Raw genomic sequence first — 20,464 nt, forward strand, 5'->3', positions numbered from 1 at the left:
AGAGAGAAAAAAAAAAAAAAAGATGAGATGCTCAATTTCAGCAACAAAACAGCTTAGGGATGTTGTATATCAAAGATCACCCATTAATAAGACTAGCTGAATAAACTGTTGGCATACCCTAACAGACGTGTGCAGATGATGTTAAACTCAGGATTTTTATCAAGTTTCCCTGGTACTTCCCCCACCTCAGAAAGCAAACATACAAACTCTTGGCACTCCTTACAAGAACAGGCATAAACAAACTAACAGTACGTTCTTCTTATTCAAATTCCTTCCCCAGCAAGAACAGCAAAAGCACTCTCTTAGACCCAGAATCTCTCTCGCACCTTCACACCAAAACCTTTGAATTCTTTTAAGCTCTGTCATACATCCATTTTATACTTTTGCTGTTCTTTTCTATGATCCTCCTTTCATCTCCTACTCCAGGAAACACCTGTCTTGGATCCTCACAATATAACAAGATCAAATTTTGTATTTACAGTTTAGTTTTATGTAAACCATTTTCGACTCACTTAATAAGATAGTTTCTACTGTTCCTTACATATTGACAGCTGATAAATTTTCTAGCCAGATTAATCTCTGTTACAGCAGCCTCTTTAAAGCATACAGCTCCATACCGCTGCTGTTCTGGTCACTCCCTCTAATTAACTGTCTATGCAGTTTGAAGAGGAAAAGTCCAGCACTTTCCATTAAGCTTCATATTACTAACAAGACAACTACAGATCACTGCAATTGGGGATCATGTGCCAGCCCTCCACTGCTGTTTTCTTCCAGTTTCTCTGAATGAAGTTTCTGTAAATCCAGTAAAATATCACACAGGCACAAAAATGGAGCTCCCCAGACAAGTCATAAATGCCTTCCCCCACAATTTTGAAATTGCTTTGTCTATGACTAATGCAGAAAACACTGAATCTGTGTCCCTGGAGCAACAAAGTAATTTTTCAGACTTTAAACTTAAAATACATTCTGAAGTACATAGAAAACACAGTTTGGAAATTAAAAAACAGATTAGTTTCCTTGCTGGAACGCATCTAAGAAGCTACCTTCATAAAGCATACTCAGAAATGCACTGATACTAATATCTAACAATGAGAAATCATATAACTATTCCTTAGTTATTCCACTGCTTTTAAGTGTGACACAAAGCTGTGACATGACATATTCTGGGAAAAGATAAAAAAGTTTATGTAACTCTCACCAAGGCTGCTTCAACATCACACTGGAAAAATAATCAAATTTTTTCAAATATAAATATTATTCTTCTCAAAATCAGTGAGTACAACTACAAGACAAAAGTCAACTTCAGGACCTAATGCTTTCTAAAAGCACACCACAGATTAAGCCATGTCCTGAAACTACCTTTAGTTGGCACTTCCCATTCTGAGTTGATTCAAATCCGGTTCACTAACAGCAATGTTCCTTTGGGGGATCTTCTCCAACTCACGCACTAAGTCATGCTAAATAGTAGCATTAAAAAGCCACCATAGCTGTGCTATGACTGCACAAACATTAGCTTCTTTTTAGAGCTGTTGTCTAACACCATTCTATGAAGTTTGGGTAACGGTATGATGTATAAACTCATGCAACATACTAAAAGGAAGAGCTATGCAACTATGAGATTTCTTCTCTCTACAAATTCTCTTTACAATTAACTACAGAAAGTCAGCCTACATTTCTGAATTAAACCTTCTGACAATTTCTGATATTTCCATTAAAGAAAAAAATACATTTTACTGTGCTCTGGAACTTACCATTTTCTCTCCACAAAATCCATGTCTTCTCTGTTAAGCATTAGGAATCCTTGTTACAAGATACCAAATTTTAAAAGCCACAAAATTCCATGACATTACAAAACACAAATCCTCCAAGCTCTTCTCCCCTAAATACAATCACCTTAGTGGAGAGGCTTTAGATAACTTGCAAAATATTTTATCCACGTTAACAAACACTTCAATAACTGTTTCTGATCATTTTCAGCAGGCCTGATTCAGATCAGGGGAAAGCAAGTTGCTGTAATCAATAACTCAACTTTCACTTCTGAGTTGGAAAAGATCTTTTCAATCAAATGCAGCCCAGGAGCCTGTATTTTGTGTTATGCAACTCCACTTGTGCACCAGCTCTTGGATTATTTACGAAAACTATCTTCTTGTATTCACAAAGCAGGTTTATTTGTCCTCCTACCTTTTCTCTACCCTCCAGCACTACTGCAAGACCGGATAATTCTATGATAAGCGGCACTATCCATGGATAAAAGCCTTCAGTCTTCATATTTTGAACTTTAAAAATTTGAACTGAAAAAATGTCATGGTTTTTGAGAGGTATTTTTTAGTTTCAGATAGGTGCAAACGTAAGCTGTTGCTACTCCTTCACTGCTTTTCCCTTGGCCATAAGCACCCTAGTTGCCAACGATACGTATTTTAAATAGTATTTTTAGCAGAAAATGTGCCACATAAACATGCTTTGGTTCTATTATGGTAATACGCATGGATGCTCTCACAGTACCAGAAAGATTGTTCACAGTGCACTACAAAAAAAATATTCAACTCTACACAGTAGGCTCAGGTATAGTGCCTCTGCTTTGTTAAGCAAAATTAAAGAATACACAAAGTCATCCACACAGTAGCCTTCAGGCACCTTTTCCCCCTTAGAGCAGGTGAGCACATGCTTCTTTATTATTATTATTATTATTTAAATTACAGCAACAGCTTGCCTTCCATTTCTTTAAAAAAAAAAAACAAACACACACTCTACTGGTAGAGGAAAAAAAAAAAAAAAAAAAAAAAAAAACTTACAGTTTCCTTCGCACTTGTGCTGCCGCTGTGGCACCGGCGGGAGCGGCGCCTCGAGGCGGGGAGGCAGCAGGGGCCGCCATTTCACAGCCGAGCAGCTGCGATCCCCGAAGGGCCTCTGTGGACGCCGCCAAGGGGAGCGGCAGTACCCTGCAGGACCGCTAGCCTTCCAAAAACACGAGAGCAACATAGAAACTTGTTTTCTTCTCTCTGCTATCGTTTTCGCAATCCTCTTTCTCAAGCAGTCTTCTCCCTTGCCCCAGCCACACACCCCCAGGGAGCACCCCTTCCCCTGACCCCTCAGTCCTGGCTGAAGGGTAAAATTTTTCAGCGCCACGTGGCCTAAAGCTCATACCCAATTCTGCTTTCTGCAGTCAAGCCCCTGGCTTTTTTTTTTTTTTTTTTTTTTTTTTTTTTTTTTTTTGTTTCTCCCCAACACTTTTGGAAAATATCCTGGTTACAACTTGAATGGGCTCACAATGGGACAAGATAGTTGGAAGAAACAGGGTGAGCTTTTTTATTACTAGTTTATCTAACATCCCCTGCATTAATCTCAAGCCCTTAGTTTGTTACGAGATGTGTGTGATTGTATAAAGTTGCAGTTGTCATCTCTGGCGTTACTTACGCACTATGAGTAAATGGAAAAACGCAAAAGGACAGGTACATGTAAGACAGAGGGAAGCTGCTCCTCACAGGTGCTAGAAAATGGCGGCAGTTGCAGCGTGCTGGGAAGGAGATAGTTGTGAGGACCCTAACGGCTGTGTGAGGGATGGAGTTGACTTTTAGTGTTTTGGTGAGTAATTTTACTTTTTTCAATTGTGTCGTATAGTTTTTGTTTGTTTTAAGAACTACTGAAGCATTTGCTAGTCTTCTCCTTGCAGAAGAAGGGGAGAATGGATTTAGCAAATAGAACAGGTGACAGGCTGTGCCTTGTTTGTTGCCATATAGGAAATAAAGCTACAGGGACTATTTCCTTGTTGATGTTATGATTCTGAGACCAAAAAAGAAAAAGAAAAAAAAAATTCAATAATTGTATCAGTGGGTACTTAAAATGTGCATGGGCAATTTTCATCTGACTTGTTTTGTTCTGTATATTCAATTTCTAGAATTTTCCTTACTTTGAAATGTTTTATTTGAATGATCAAACTGTTCATAATCCAGGTAGTTGCTGCTTTCTTAATTCTTTGCAGAAATGAAGTTGATTTCCATTATGTTTCCTACAGATGAAAGCCAAGTCTAGTTTGGGATCTGAGCTCCTGCTTAATTATTCCAGCTTGGGCTGGAGTAGAGCCTGGGGGATTTGGAAAACCCACACACGCTGTATGAGAGGTCATGGGGGAAAGGAAAATAAAAAGAGAAGAGCAGAGATGGGAGTAGAGGGAAAATGACTGTACTGTTATGTTAGAGTACGGTTTGAGGAAGGAGAAAGTAAAATACAGCCAGGAGAGGTGACTCAGCATCAGGAAGAGAGAAACTGGTCGATGTGTCCCCTGACAGGGGAATTGCTTTCTCATTACCTAGTCAAGAAGCCTCTTTTAAAATTTATTTTTTTTAAGGTGTTTCAGGTTATATTTTAAATTTGAATGGATATATGTTTAAATTTAAAGGGATGCCCCCACTGTATGTACATTTTTTGTATTTTCCAACTAAATGCCTATAAAATATTTACCCATTTAGTAGAATGCAGATTCAGTAGAAACTTTTACAGGACTTTGAAAGTACGTTGTTACTGTATGATACAGGCTACTAATCTTAACTGGAAGGGAAGTTGTTTGCTTGAATGCCTAAACACAATGTACTTTTATAAGTTAAATATATTTCTATTGTCCACGTTTAGAGAGTCTGATTTCAGTCTCATGCAGGTCCTGAACATACCTGAGCTATATGAAAATATTTCAATGTTCTAGACCTATATAGTGTTAAGAGTAGTTGGAATTTTATACATCAGTAGCATATTCTTCACAAAATCTGGTGAGTAAAGAACATATTATTCTTTATTTATTAACATGATATATTTTAATTCTATTCAGATTTAGAATATCATCGACATTCTAAAAAAGATGAATGAATGCTAGTATGCCACGAATATTTTCACATTAGATATATTTGAATTATATATTAAAGTTGGGTTTTCTTCTAGCAGCTTCTATGGAGGTTAAATTGTCTTTTCAACTTTTTTTATGATAACTCTATATAAAGTCAATTAAAAGATACTTTTGTAATTAAAATTAAGATCATATGGAAGAAATCAAGATTTTATTTGGATAATGTAGAGGTATGGTGAAAGACTTTTGGTGTTCTATAAGATTTCTTTCTAGTCTATTTAAAAGCTCAATTGGCAGTGTCTAAAGATAGTTTCATATAATTACCACTGTGAGGCTGTAAACTACAGGAAACTCTGTTCAGCATCCCATGTGGTATGGTCTCTGCCAAAAGAATTTAAGGCACAAATCAATAATTATTTTCAAGGAACAGTTTGATATTTCCATGCACTCGGATTACTGTACCAGTATTTTATTCAAAAAATATTGCCATGCCCAGTACCTGGTCATGAATTTCCTGGATTTATGTCACTACCTTATTATAATAAAGATGTTACATTCTGACCCACAAAAAGGAATGCACATGAAAGTTGCCATGCTGAGATTAGCACTTCGGTCAGGAAAAACTCCAGCCAGAATTTTTGAGTCAGCCACAGTTCCCAATACCACATTTGTGCTTTTAAAAATTAAAACAATTCTGTTTTGCTTTTTAATATTGCTGTCTTACCTGAGCTGTAGAAGAACACTTAGACTCTTGAACATGTCTTTTATTTTATGTATCTTTTCCTACTATGTACATTCCTGACTGGCAAACCAATGAATGTGTGGGGTGTGGTCCAGTGTAAGAGCAGAAGCATTCTTTGCTTTTGCATGTATTGTGTGAAACTCTGATTATGCAGCTTTTTGAAACCCCAAGCCCTTAGAATGCAAACTTAATAACACTTCTGCCTATAGCACAGCAACTATGGTTAGTGTCATTGTGCTTAATATATGTACCTTTTGTCCACTCGGAAGAACAGAACTGGGTCATTTGCTGTCTTCAGAATAGAAAGAATACTGCATAATGGTGCAGTATTGCCCGCCAAGTAGGAGAATTTGGCACGTGCATATATTTTTCTAAAAAATATATTTTTTTACTACAAAGTAGTTGTAGTAAACTATGTTTACGACAATAGCGTGGTGTTACTACAAATTTTAAATTAGATTTAGTGTTAATACTGCAAAAAACAAGCTTGACTAGACGTCTTGACATCGTATCTGGATTGCCCAGATGTTAATACTTGCTCTAGTAGGAGCAAGCAATGTATGAATTTGAAACTTAAAGATGACTTGTGGTGAATTAAATACATCTTTGAGTGTAACAGCTAATGAAATTTACATTTTGACCTTGTTATGAGTGAACTATTTCATTTTGATTGTTATAATGTTTTGCAGCTGGGAGTTGAAACTGTATACAAACAACACAGGGAGCTTGCAGGTGTCTGTAAATGCTGATTCATTGTGTGTGGACTCAAATAATGGATTTTATATTTTCTCTTTACCTGCATCTGTACAAAGTAAAAAGAATCCCCAAATGTCTGCAGGCAATCAGAAAATTGGAGGGGAGGTTTAGGGTGTGGGGGGTTAATAAGCTAGGTGGCTTAACCTTTTCAGCAATAGCTCAAATACGTTTATCTAGAATTCTGAGGAAACTGTAAGGCTGAGCAGTTTCAGAGATACTCACAGATAAATACTAGACAAATGGCATGTGTAGCTTGAATATATCTATCCCACAGTATGTCTGAGATCTGTTCAGATGTCTGACTGTGAAGTTTGATTATTACTTGTCCAACTTGATGATAAAGATTTGGGTTGCAGGGAGAGTTGGGTCCAATCTTACTTTGCTGTGACTTTCATCATGCATTACCTTGTAATATGAGGAAACTGTCACAGTTGTAAAAGTGCTCTGTATAACTTGCTGCTGGATCTTTTTTGCTTCTGTTATTTTCTATAGCATGTAATGCTTATTTGTATCATGGTTTTCAAAACCTTAGTTACGTGGAGTAGCTTATTTTACAGTTCTGTCAGGGGATAAATTTTAGTTGATCTAGTAGAATACAGACTATTTGTTGTTGTTGACATGAAAGCTTACGTTTTCTCTGTTCCGTTTTTTCAATTGTTTTACTGCTGAATTATATTTTACTGAAAACAATTTGATAAGGCAATAATTGTTATATTTCATTACTTTTTACAAAGTTTTCCTTAAACGTGTCTTAGAATAAATCTAACTCTCCTAACGCTTACTGTAAACCAATTTGAGAAAGTCAAAACCTCAAATGTAAGATGGGGTGTGTGTATGTGTATATATATAAAAGCTTCATATATATTCTGAAGTGTCCTACTATATTCTTTATGTAGAAGATGGTATATACCATTTATTTCATGGGAACAAACATTTCATCACTCTCAAGTGATGTTCTTATTTTCAGAGTAGACCAAAGCAGGACTTCAGAAATCACATTTGAAATATATGTGTGTGTGTATGTATATATATACACATATCTAAAGCCTAACTTCTAAGGAGTCAATCTGGTTCTTAGCTGCTAGGAATCCATGGGCCTGAGCTACCCCCAGCTATGTCCAGAAAACAGAGCAATGAGGAGAATGATTAAACAATAGCTTGACCCACAGAGTGTTCTTGCCCTAGAGTGTCAGGTGAACATCAGGTCAAAAGGGGCAGTGTGGGAAGATTCCTCTGCTGTTCTGTTTCCGGTTACCTATTTAGATCTTTCTTTGAAGGAAACAGGCTATTGTGGTGGCTTAGGACAAAATTAATTTGTATTTTATGGAAAGCTATGTAACTTCAAAGGCAAAAAAAAAGTCACATTAACAAAGTAGAGTAATAACATTTACTTAGAAGTGTCAGTAAGTAAAATCCTTGCTTAATGAACTTTGATCCCTCTGTAGAGGCCACTGAGGACATTTCCTTGAGAAAGGCAAGTTGTTATTAGCAGTGAGAGGTGGCAAAGCAGTCAGTAGCACAGAAATTCCTGTGGTTTCCAAAATATCATTCACAGGGTCATAGCAAGTATTACTAAAGAAATCTGAACAGTTATACGTTCTTTGTTCTTCCCACAGTTGTAACACACTGATGTTATATACATGCTCACCTTTTATGCTGCATGAAAATGTAAAAGGCAAAAACTAGGAGGCGTTCTTCATGAATGAGGTCTTGTACTAATAGTTACTTAGCAACTTGATGTTAGAGAGAGGAACACAAGCTTTTTGTGGGCTTCTTCCCTTTTACTCTTTTTTATCTTAGTTGAAATGGGATAAGCAATATTGGTCCTTGAAACCTGGGAGAGCTGTTGTAAAGGAGAGCTGTTAACAGTATTATTTTGTCCAGATTCAAACATTTAACCAAAATATTAACGAACTATATTAATGGAAATACTTAAAAATTCAGTCCACATGAAATATACAAGCATATTCAGTATCAGCTGGGGCAGTAGTCTTTAAAAACATGCAAGTACAAATCTATCAGCTATGATTTTGGATGTATTATCGTTAATGGTTTTATCTGGAAACCTGCTTACTCTGTACAAGTTTATTTAAAAAAACAACAGCCACCAAAACACTTAAGTCTGGGGCTTTCAGTTTTTGGCAACTCTTTTGCTGTTACCATTTTTCATATGTTTTGAGATCTCTGATCAACATCATCTTGTTTTACATAAGGATTGCTTTTTTCTAATAGGCAGAATCCAATGAAAATCTCTTCAGCTTCTGCTTTACTTCACAGATGTTATCTGTAGAGAGATGATTTTTATATTAGGCTTATGTTGTGGGCTTAACGTCTTTTCTCTAGAGCAGGTAGCTTGTTTAGATATTAGTGGAATGACACAAGTAGAACAAAGAATTCAGCTTTGTTCATTAGTAGATCCAGCAGCTGTTTGTCTTCTCTACGTAATATATATGATATTTGCCTTCTTGGAAGTGCTGCTAAATGGAGCAATGCAGTACTTCCAGCATAAGGACAGTAGCAAAAGGAGATGCTTTATGGGGAGAGCATGCAAGCCTCAACGCATTTTTGCGGTCCTTTCCCTTTTACTCGCCCAGCATCTACAGTTGTTCTATTAGTGATGTTGGAAGATATAATCCAGATTGATCCTTCTTGTATTTATTTATGCACCTGTTTTCCATTGATCTTTCCATTCTTAAATCTCTTGATACTGTCCACAACTTTGTGTGACTAAGTTCTGAAAGTTAATTCCGTGCCTCATTAGAAGTACTTTTTTTTTTTTTTTTAATCCCCGCCCCTCTCACCTACCCATCCCTGGTCTTAAAACTCTGTTCTTTCATTTAATTCCTTCTACTAATGTGTCATGGGATTTGTTGAACCACAATTCACCATTCTTTCTGTCTGCTTTCTTTATGATAGAGGTTTTTTGTCTTTTTTTCCCCTTGGCCTACCTCTCTCCCAGCTGGTCTCAGTCATTTTAAGCCCTCCTCTTAAGGTAGGTGTTCCATTCTCCTGGTTATTTGAGGTATCCTTCTCTAATTTCTTAATGTCTTTCTTGAAGTGAGACAACACAAAATGCTTGTAGTACTCGAGATGTGACTATGCTATGGTCATATACAGAGGTGCAATGGCAAATGGTGAATTTTCCTAAAATACCATGGAAGTTTTAGGGCAAAAAAGGAAGTCCCATACAGGAAATAGAGCTTTCTGGACAGTTGTGGCATTTTAATGTTTTTTGTCAGATTGAGCTCTTAGAGGTCCAAAAGTCAGGATGCAGATTAAAGAGTCATGATGCAGGTCTTGATATTTTGGGTATCATAAGCTGTAGATCTTGCATGTGAAGACCTACCTAAGTTTACAGTTGGCATAATGACTGTAACCTCTGGTCATCTTTATTATATCTGTCATTATTTTTGGATCAGTATCTTTATCTAAAATTAAGAGGAAATCACTATTTTACATTTACTTACCAGTATTTGTTCTTGATAGCTGACTTTGTTACGAGTAACTAGACTTCAAATTTGCAAACCATTTTTAATTTCCACGTTAGTACTTTAACACACTAAGAGTGATGTCTAGCACTAGTTTAGTCTAACAGATATATGTGTTAGAACTTAGACAAGTTAATACTAAATCAGTTTAGAATTGCTTGAAATCTTACGTGGAGACAAGTTTTGCTTGTTTGTGAACTAGCCTCTTAGCACCAGGTCACCATTTAAATTTCAAATATAATTAGGAAAGAAATTGTTTTGAATTTTTCCTGATTTCTTTAATTTTCAGCCTTCCTGTAAACTTCCAAGACAAACTCACCAAAAGCAGTAGAATCCTTGGTTTACAATCCAGTTGAAAGTTTAGCTAGGACTGTGCCAGTTTTCTTTAGTTGAAGCTACGTAATATCTCAGCTGAATATAAATATAAATGACATCAAGTTAAATATTATCTCAGGTATTTTTAGTTTTTGCATACTTGATATTAATATTCTGGTTAGGAGAGAGAATAACAAACTTGGTGAAATAAGTTTGTGTTTTTTTATTTTCTTTTTTTTCTCCCATCTTCAGTGTTGCCTGTATATAAAGTGTGCTTTTACTATATGCACTTTCTTTAATGAAGTGCTTGGGTTTTTTGTTTGTTTGTTTTGGTAATGAAATATAACTGTTTTAAATTATTTGCAAGTTTGGAGTTAGCTAGTCTGTGATTTTAAGAAAAGATGGGAAATACCATCTGGTATGACCCACTTGCAGTTTTGCTTCTTTTGGGATCCTTTTAACACTCTTACGTAAAGACAGGAAAACAGTTGATTGATTTTGCTTCAGAGTACAGTATGAGATACCATAGAATTTGTTCTTTGCTCAAATACTGAATAGCTAAACTTTTTTCTCAAGTCTTTTAACATCCTTGTAAATATGCAAACAAAATACTGCAACCACAAAGAAACTGCAGTTAGATAGAAACTAACTAAACTTTATTGACCTAGAAACTGTTTAAATATTTACCCATCCATACATACAAATTTGCTTTGAATTCATATATTGTAAGATGTAAGGCAGCTTGCACAAGTTTCTCTCACATTTTAGTTGCCATGCAATTATTTCATAAATAGCTTTTCCACATGGTCACTGAGTTTAGTTTGAGAAGAAATTAGAAGAGAATTTATACCACTATCTCAAACAGTACTGTTATAAAATAGCTATCTCCTTTTGGGAATAAGGAGAAAGTAAGAGCTTTCCAAAAACTAAAATATGCAGTGTGCAAAGCCAATTTTCAGTTTTAAGTAACAGAGTCTGTCTCATAAGGTTCCAAGCTAATATGTGTCAAAGCACATTTAGATTCTTAAAACAGAGAAAATGATAACTGTAAATAAACTGATTGGAAAGCACTATTTTGTTTTAAAGTACAAAAATTAAAATTCAGAATCAACCCCCATGAAAAGACTTACCAGAAGGCCTGAAACTAAAATACTGTTTTGAAATGAGTCTTTTCAATAGCACTGTGGTAGACTCTTCCACTGCAAGTGTGATTGTATTGATTGGGAGTTTCAGGAAGCAGGTAGGGGTACTTGCTTTTTAAGGCCTCCTGAAAATACCAGGAATACGGTACGAGTTGGCTTTAGAACACTGGTCAGACATCTATAAAAATACTACGATCGTATATACATTTGAAGTCCTACTCAAAATTCTTATACCTCCAAAACTGAGGTCTAAGAATTGCATGTGGAAACAGAAGAACTCATGTTCCTCTCCAAAAACTTTATCCTCGTTTGCTTCAACAAACAAAATAAGATTTTCAGATATTTCAGCCACCTAGAGAGCTTTTGGAGGCTGCCACTGCATCACTGTGCTGTGACATGGTATCTGAGGAGATGTCTGCATCAGAGGAACAAAGAGCTGTTGTAGAGAAATGGAAACAGTGGTGAGATACAAGGGAGGATGCAAAGAATGAGGAATCATTGAACCTGAAACAAAATGAGTTGAGAAAGAAACTCATGACAGGAAAGAGCAAGAAAAATGGAGTAGAAAAAAAAAAAAAAAGGGCAATAATGTTTATACTTGAACAGCACTGTTTGACCTCAAGAATACTGAGGCAAAATGCAAAGGCAGGGTGCAGAAGAAAAACAGCACTTTTTTGAAAATAAAAAATTGACACTCTGAATGTCTGGAACACAAACTACTTTGTGCAATCAAATTTCTATATACTTATAGCACAGCTGAACAGCAAGGCAGGCAAATTAAAGACATGTGCTCTATTTGTCAGAACAACACCAGACAGCTTCGGTAACTCAGCAAGGCCCCACTCCTATTGCTTAAAAGCACAGAGCTTATAAAACAACTCAGTCAATTCCAGTATATGAGCTAATGTACTTGGGGAAAAAAAAAAAAAGTGCATGAAAGCAATACTACTGTTTATATTAAATGTAGTAACTGCTTCTCAATGTCCATTTAACGTGACTTTTCCTCTGCATTCTGCAAAGATAGTTTCAATCTGTCACAAAATCTTCCCCCTGCCCTTGACAATATACTTGAAAATATATTTTCTATCTACGGAATATCAAGGGTTGTGCACAGTTACAGAGAACGTGTGCTGCTGAACGGAAAGAATAATGGAAAGGGAAGAACTAAGAAGGAAAATGGAAGTCGTTGTATGAGTGCGGAGTTAATAGAGGTTGTATTCTAAAACTACCCAGCTTTTATGCAAATAATGAAATCCTGATAATTACTGAAGTACAAGTACTTAACTATCAGTTTTCAGATTCAGTTGCCGTACCGTTAGTGGAGTTTAGCAAGCTGTGTGAGTATTGGAGAGGGGCAGTAGATACCTAAGGCAACGTGCTCCAGGACTCAGGCTGCTGGTATGTTTCTGGAGTGTGACGGTGGTAATGATGCAACTCCTGAGCAGTTAATACTTAGACATATCAGTTTGTATGGATTTACAGCGAGGAAGGAAGAGACAGAATGAGGAATGACACTCAGTTTTTGAATGTTTTGAATCTATTGCCTCTTGTGCTTTCTGTTGCACAACCTGTCCTGCTTCTGTCCAACTTCTGCCTGCCTCAGCCTGTGAGAGAGGTTTCAGGTGGCTTCTCTGTGCTGGTCTAGGTGCAAGAAAGCTCTCATCGGTCTTAACAGTAACATACAGTAAATTCATGATGGGAGCTTGGCAGGCACTCTTGGTGGGCGCAGTGCTGTTTGTCTTCTTATCATGGTCCAACAGGTAATAGTGTGCTGTCAAACAGATGAGAAATGTCATTCTGTGGTTTTCAATTTTATGACTACTTCTGTGATTTAAAAGTGGCTTTATCTAGGATTGTCATGATTTTTTTTTGTAGATAGTAGTAATGAGTGGTTGTCCAACTATAGGTCTGTAACCTACATCTTAGTTATTTTTCAGTCTGTGTAACTGGAAGCTAGTAGAGAAATGATGAATTAATACAGTCATTTTGTTCAAGAGAAGATCTACTTAACTATCTAATCCACCATAACTGAAATGTCCCAGTGTAGGTGTTCATTGCAGTAACTTGTTTTCTAACAATGTCTCTCTAACTCACCCCTGTCCTGTATCAGTGTGTTTATATGCAGTACTACCCTCTACAAGAGTCAGTCAAGAGTGCTCACGTGTTTATGGTTAGCTGTCCGATAGGAGGCTGTAAATCATGGGCCTAATAACTAACAAATATTTCTAGGCTGCTTGCGGAAGCACTTTGGTTCTTCTTTCCACAGTGAGTTGCAAAATGCAACTGACAGGACTAATGTTTGTTTATGGGAAGATCATTTAGAGAAGATCTATCTGATTCTCTCTATTCAAACCTCAAGTGAATAAATTGGAGGTCTTGTTGGATATACAAGCCAAAAATATTGCAGATTCTTGAGGGGAAACATTTTGAGAAATGTATTTATGTTTTCTGACCCTATTAGTCACTCTTTAAATAAGTATGTAGCATAGCTCTAATGGCTAAACATTGATATTAAAAAAAAATAAATACTGTGGATTTCTCTGTGATGCTTTGATAGTTTATAAAGAAACTAAAAGCAGAACTTGAATTAGTTGACCTAGCAGAACTCTATTCAAAATGGTTTAACAATCTACAGTTTATGTAAAATTGAGCTTAGTAACAGCAGAAGAATGGAGGAAGGAAGAGAAAACTTAGCCATGTATGTATCTGGAAAACTGTCTTGTGCTAAACCTTATTGTTTTGGACAAAGTCAGTAAATTAGCATCCCATCTGCTGTAGTTTTAAAGAAAACTAAGCCCTGTCTTTTCTGAGCAGCTGTACTTTTGTGCTCAATGGCAGGCACAAAAGGAAAGGAAGCAAACAAATACAGTGCTGGCAGGAATTTTGGAAGAAGTAATGGAGATTCCAACATCTGCAGAATTTATTGAACCCACTGGGAATTTGTATGCTGTGCTTGTGCTGTCCTTTCGCCTTCATTATCCTCTACCACAGCCTTTTGTGTTAATTTACCATGACAAGTTGCTCAAAGAGAGATGGCTGTGTGTGACCAAATGAGTAGAGCTGGTAGGAAGCATTTGCATTAGAAGTCATGATGATGATGATTGTAACTTTGGAAGACTAAGTATTTGTCTTAATAGTGCTTTAAGCTTTCCCCACTGTCTGGAAAGCCATCGTAATTTGGAGAAGTAAATCATTGTTTTAAGGCAGTGAAACTTAGGGGCCCATACTGAATGTATTATCAAGTTTAAGTGAAATTTCAAAGACCAGTAGCCAGTTCCTCTGAGAGCCTGTTCTACTTGTGTTTTAACTACCTTGTCAAAGAAAGCTGACTTTACAATGGCACTATCATCATACACATAGCTTATCTTCATGCATTAGGCTGACAACTGTGGCTGTTAAGGAGCGGATTTGTAACCTTCATTAGCGTGTGAGCCTGAAGCCCAAGGGTAGTGCAGCCTCAGACATTTTATTTTGTTCTGCTGCTGTGAGTCTACTTGGGATTTCAGGCTGTGGACAGATATGCTAATCCATTTGCTTCTATGTTGGCTGAAGAGTTTGATTTGTCTGTAATGAGTTTGAGACATCTGACAAGTCATTCATTCAGCAGATTTGAGAGGATGGGGAAATAGTGGGAGTCTAATAATGAGGAGCTGGGGACCGTAACTCTCACTGCATCTCAGCCAACAGAAAGACGTGTGTGCAACATATTTGAGAGGTAGAAAGGTTAGCATTGCCTTCTGGTTTTGGTCAAATATTATTCCAACTCCTAGTAATTCAGTATATGTATTTTATTTTACAGTAATAGCTAAGAGTAAAAGGTGGTTCGGTCAACCATTATGCCAACCATTATGCTCCTTCCAAGTAACATTACTTGCACTATCTGATAACTAATCCCAGCCCCTGTGCCACAGATGTTTTGCAAAAGTGACTGTGGGCAACCCTGCATAAGTTTGTCTTGTTTTGCTCATTATGTTGGTGATGATTAGTAAGTGACTTTCAAACTGTAAGTACGTAGTACATGTGCTGTGGGTGAAACTGGGAGCAGTTCTTGATACAAGACAAACATTCAATTGTATCATTCAAATACAGTGAAAGACTGCAGATGTACCATGTAGAAATGTCAAAGGGCAACTTAATCCTTACCAAGAAATGCGTAGAATCATGATGAATAATTCTGTCCTTGTGACCTCTCTTCCTTATGTACTTCAAATTTCTCTCTCAGCAATGGATTTGTTTTGCAGATGTAAGGCAAAATCATCTACCGATGTCTTCCTTAAATCTGTTTTATCTTCTGAGATTTGATTCCATTGTTTCTTTGATATGCATGGCCAGGAATTTAAAGAGTAAATATAAAAACTCAAGGATGCAATGTTCAGATCTGCAGTTGTGGGCAAGGATATGAAATTTTATTTTAGGTATCAGCAGTTACCAGTTTGCCTACAGGAGAACTTCAGGTGCTGCTAATATTTTACTCTAGCACTGGATAACTCTAACAGTATGATTCTCACTGATGGACGGCTAATATGTTGGTTGTGTCTTAATACCATGTCTGTCCCAGAAAGGCAAGTGGCAGGGCTAATTCAGATCAAGATTTTGTTAAATATGTGCTCTATTAGGTTGCCAAACCTAGACTTTGGGCCTAGGATTGTGAGGTTTGGTGGTGAGGTTTGAAAACTCAAATGTCATTGTTAATACCATGTGGAAGCTGTTTGGTTCAGTATTTCAGATAACAGTAATTCCTTCAGCATCTCACTAACTATGATAATCAGGCTGTCTTTAATCTCTTATGGCTTCAATCAGGCTGAAAATATGCATATATTTTTACTGAGATGATCACAGGCTGTCTGCTTTGCCTGACTGGTGACTGGGACAACTATTTGAAGCAGAATTTCAAGATTAGATTTGAGAATAGATGGACATAAATTGATAAGATGTTAATTATTTTGTCTCTTCATAAAGTCTGCTTAATGACTTTCTGGCAGTTTATGGTAGTACATAAGCTCAGAAAGTTTGTGGAAAGTCTGCATTCAGGATCAATATCTTCCCAGAAAAATTGTAGGATTTTGGCACTAGGATGTTACAAGTTGTTAAATGAACTATTCAGGGCTGACCCTGAATGAAAACAATGTTTCTACCTAAAGGGAACAAAGACCAAACCATTCAAAATGTATTAACTCGGTCAGCCTAAGTCAGAGGGATTTTTTGTTTGTTTGTTTTCTTGCTTATTAAAGTGAATCGTATGGAAATAACTATTGACAGGAAAGCAATTCTTACAAAAGCATCACCTGCCTGCAACTTGGTCCGGAAAGCCAGCTGACGCACTCAAAAGCATATATATATATATATATATATATATTTTTAGCAGCGTTTATATTAGCAGTTATAAGGCTTTTATCTCTAGCAGCAGAACAAAAATGTTTTTGAGTGTGGGCTCAGCAACATGGTTTCAATAAAAATGTTTCTACTAATCAACCTAACAGCCACATAGGAAATTAATTTGAAATTTCCTTTGAGACATATTATGTATATGAGTAATACTGTGATTTAGTTCTCTTCAGGCTTGCTTTTAGAACTATTTCAAGCCTGAAGTCAGGTAAATACACTCTGTTAGTCTGGCAAATACATGGTTTTGGGGGGTTGTTTTTGTTTTTTAAACAACTTTTATTCACTAGGCTAAATTCTGCATATAATTAAATGGCTGTTTCAGGGAACAGGACTGAATGCTTTGAGTTGATGAAGGTAGGAAGAAAGAGCAAAGGCTGAAAACAAGCAGAAAGGGAAAGACCGAAACTAGTCAGAAACTGTAGCTAATGATGAAACAGCTGGAATGCTGATGCTGAGTACTTGTACTTGAGAGTTTGTACTACTTTAGCTTTTTATTAGACAGAGGACATGCTTGCAGATAGAACAAGCGAGTAAACTCTGTAGAATTCCTGAAAAATAGATATGAGTGTAAATGCTGCAATTTGTTTCAAGTTCATTTAGCAATGGGGTCCATATATGTTCAGGTTACCAGGCTTCCATTTTGCATAATAATAGGTAGGAATTTACTAAGCTAAAACTGATGTTAATTCAATATTTCTGAATGGTGGCTTTTCAGTACTATTGCGGCTTTTCAGTACTTAAAGGGGACTTAATAAGAAAAAAAGATACAGATCGAGTCTGCTCAATTAGATAGTGACAGGACAATGGGGAATGGTGTCAAACTAAAAGAGGGGAGATTTAGATTAGATGTTAGGAGGAAATTCTTCACTCAGAGGGAGGTGAGGCGCTGGAACAGGTTGCCCAGAGAGACTGTGGATGCCCTATCCCTGGAGGTGTTCAACGCCAGGTTGGACGAGGCCCTGAACAGCTTCATCTAGTGGGTGGCATCCCTGCCTATGGAAGGGGGTTGAAACTAGATGATTTTGGGGGTCTCTTCCAACCCAGGTCATTCTATGAATCTGTTGCCACCTTATTTCAATATCTTAGTGTGATTCTTGAGAACTGCTTTTTCTGCCAGCCATTGAATAGATTTTCAGCTGTTTTCTGTCTCTTGGGAGAATTTTTTGATGTTTAGCAGGTGCCCTTATTTCTGAGCCATTTTTAGAGAATTATCTACTCTGTTTTTAAAATAGAGCAGTTGTAGTATGAACTTGCTGCAGTGATGCACACGTTTCTTTTAAATGACCTTTGTTACCCACGCTAGGTCACTTGTTAGCCCAGACTATAGCATAATTTAACCTGCATCTCAATTGTGATTTGCTGTTTTACTCTGCAGTCCTGGCACCTAGGTGCTTGCTAAGAAAAGAAACGATAATAAACACGCACAAAATATTTATTTAAAACATGCACGCATGCACACATCCCCCATAGTATGGGATGCTAGAGCTGGGGTCTGTACAAACTATTGAGCTGCGTCAGTCAAATTTATGCTCATTTTGTTACAGACAAGGTTCAAAGATTACCTCCAGACCTGGAATTGCACACAAGACCGAGTGTACAGTTCTGTACCCTAGTACAGAGTGTATTGCATCCTCTCTAAATAAGGAGAGTAGTGCCCCATTTCTCTAAGCTGGCTGTTGAGACCTGTTGACTGTGAAGGCATTTTACTCAAGTCCCCATGCTAAAAAATCTTGATTCTGGCTAAGTGAAACAAAACCTTAATATTAGAGTTGTGTTATTGGAAGCCTTTGCAAAGGCCATCTGTTTACTTTCTTAGCAAAAATATAAGGATGGAAAAGTTGTTTGCAAACCAAAATGTCCTCAAGAGGATGCTTAAGCATCTAAAATATCTCCAGTTGGCCAGGAATGGACTTGCAGCCAATGGACCCCTTGGTCCCAGTTCTTTGCAGGGGTATCAGATAGGTGAATATATGGCTGAGTACAGGAATGATGCTGATTAGGCCAAAAGAAAGAATTCTGGAATCTACAGACACCAGGGGAATTTTGAGACGAGTTCAGCATGGTTTTATCCAAAATCAGAAGCCACAGTCATTTCCTTCTTTGTCTCAAAGAAGAAAACTGGGTTAACTTGATATCTGGCTGTTGGAGAGGGGTTACATAACCTCTATTGCAAGTGCCTTATATGAAATCTTATTATTAAGTGCTTCAAGTGACTCTTGTTTGTGATGTTTACATCTTAGCATTCTGCACCCGTTCTCCAGAATAACTATGGAAAGGACTTAATGGAGCCTTAATTAACTTGGGAGCTCAATGGAACTGGCTTCTCAATCATTATTGTCTATGGGAATTATGATATTTTCTTTGGTTGCTTTAAAAATGGGCATTATTCACGTCCTCAGGAATTACAGAGTGCTTTGGGAAGGGTGTAGTTCTAGATCAGACCCAAGTCTTTTGACAGGCTCTGTGTTTTAGCAGTGTCTTGTGTCAGTAACAATTAGAAGCATCTGCGTAAGAAAAGAACTGAAGGTGTGCAGAGTTAAAATAATAATAATAATAATAAAAATAAAAGTAACTGAGCAACTCTAATCACAGGTGTTTCAGAGAGCAAGTAGAGCTTTTTACTCTAAGAAATAACATTTGGTGCCTTGTGGACCACATTGAAGTGCTCTAGAACTAGTCATTAGACCTGCTGCAGTTCTATTCAAAAAATAGTTGGGCATCCAACAGGCTCCCATTCTTACGTATGAAACAGAGATGGATTTCATGACCAGAAAGCTGTAAAATCATTTATTTTGATTGAGTAGTGGCATGCATACACAGCTAGGTGAATGACAGCTGTCTTTCATATTGTACATGTAAAGATTTGATGTGCTCCAAGATGTGCATTTTAAGAAGTCTGGCTGCTTGGGCTGGGTCATAGGTTTGCTGATGAATATGTTCCTCTTAGTCATTTCTTACTGGAGGTAGTGGGTAGGTGGTCCCACTTTTACTTTTGTTAGATAGGTTCCAGTTGGAGATTTCCTTTTGTGATTTTTTTAAGAAACTAGAAACATCCTAGCCTGACTGTCAAGGTCCTGTGCTGTAATTTTAGGGCTGACAGTTTTAAAAATATATATCCACTTGTAAACTGATCTAGTAAAAAAGCTATTAAGCTGGGAAGAGTAATGCATTCCAGGACACTGCTCCAACTATCTTAGCTAAACCCCCTCAATGTTTTACTTGGTGAGAAAGAGGTGAGAAACAACAGATGAGTTGCAGATGGGTTGCCAAACAGTCCCGTGTGATGCCAGCTCTGACTAATATCAGTCCTTATTATCTTCATAAAGCACCCAATTGTCCTCACAAACAATTAATTGTTTTATCTGTAACTGTAGCCATTGAATTATGTATTCATATGTTTTGGAGGTCATGAAACAAGCAAGTGGAAACTTTGAGAAATGGGAAGAGGATTGTAGAGATGAACTGACTGTGTTTCAGTATGGGTCACTTCTTTTTGCAGCCCCTGTGGACTCAGCAGTGGAGCTCCATTTTGGCAGCTGACGACCGGTCAGATACAGCCCCGTTAGATCAAGTCTGATGGCAGCACAGTCAAAGACAGTGCTGGCACCTTTCTCCCAGCTGAGTGTTGTTTTTTTTCACCACTATCTTTAGCACGCTGGTGACAAACTGTTTAAAAGGTGGCGTGCATCTAAGGATTCATAGTAAGCCAGTGGCAACTGCTGTTGGCAGGGGGCTTACAAGCAGCTCAACAGGGAGCCATGACCTCTCATCAGAAAGGCTACGGTCATTACACGAAGGCAGC

The 20,464-nt window shown here is 37.3% G+C and overlaps 1 long non-coding RNA gene across 2 annotated transcripts in view; it reads left to right on the top strand.

The window, feature by feature from the left end:
* Nucleotides 1-3,448: 3,448 nt before the first annotated feature.
* The window catches only part of LOC118160369, a 37,913-nt gene continuing 20,897 nt past the window's right edge, over nt 3,449-20,464 (top strand). For both annotated transcript variants that reach the window (XR_004747445.1, XR_004747444.1), the window contains exon 1: nt 3,449-3,582. This is a non-coding gene — a long non-coding RNA (uncharacterized LOC118160369). The remainder of the gene's footprint in view (nt 3,583-20,464) is intronic.

The sequence above is a fragment of the Oxyura jamaicensis genome, chromosome 1 (assembly GCF_011077185.1).
Source record: "Oxyura jamaicensis isolate SHBP4307 breed ruddy duck chromosome 1, BPBGC_Ojam_1.0, whole genome shotgun sequence".
In the NCBI taxonomy this organism is placed as follows: Eukaryota; Metazoa; Chordata; class Aves; order Anseriformes; family Anatidae; genus Oxyura; species Oxyura jamaicensis.